This window comes from Bison bison, unplaced genomic scaffold (assembly GCF_000754665.1).
Source record: "Bison bison bison isolate TAMUID 2011002044 unplaced genomic scaffold, Bison_UMD1.0 scf7180017864338, whole genome shotgun sequence".
In the NCBI taxonomy this organism is placed as follows: Eukaryota; Metazoa; Chordata; class Mammalia; order Artiodactyla; family Bovidae; genus Bison; species Bison bison.
In genome coordinates this window covers 1668791-1669257 of record NW_011494910.1, presented here as the reverse complement: position 1 = coordinate 1669257, position 467 = coordinate 1668791, and the positions used below count along the sequence as shown (strand labels likewise).

The following is a 467-nucleotide window of genomic DNA, read 5'->3' as shown; positions in this document are numbered from 1 at the left end:
CCATCAAGGGCCCCAAACTAGGCAAAAGGTTGAAGAATCTGCTCTCTGCTTGTATCTCTCTGCCTAGAGGGTATCCTCCCAGGAACAACTTGTAGGGATGCTGTTTTGGGCCCTTCCCCCAAATTCATATATCCTAACCCCTAATACTTCAGAATGTGACTATATTTGGAGACATGGTCTTTACAGAGGCAGTTAAATTAAAATGAAGTAATTAGGGTGAGCTCGAATCCAACAGAACTGTAGTCTTGATCAGAAGGGAACATTTGCCTGCAGACGCACATGGAGGAAAGACGCCGGGAGAAGACAGGCGTCCCCAGCCAGGGAGAGCGGGCCGAGGCGGATTCTCCCTTTGCGCCCTCACGAGGAGCCCACCCTGCCAACACTGTGATCGTGGACCTCTGGGCTCTGCTGCTTAAGCCACCCAGTTTGTGGCACTTTGTTAGGCAGCTCTAGCAAATTACTCCAGA

General features: G+C 50.7%; 1 pseudogene; it reads left to right on the top strand.

Moving 5' to 3' along the window:
- The first annotated feature begins 279 nt into the window (after positions 1-279).
- The window catches only part of LOC104998864, a 9555-nt pseudogene continuing 9367 nt past the window's right edge, over positions 280-467 (top strand).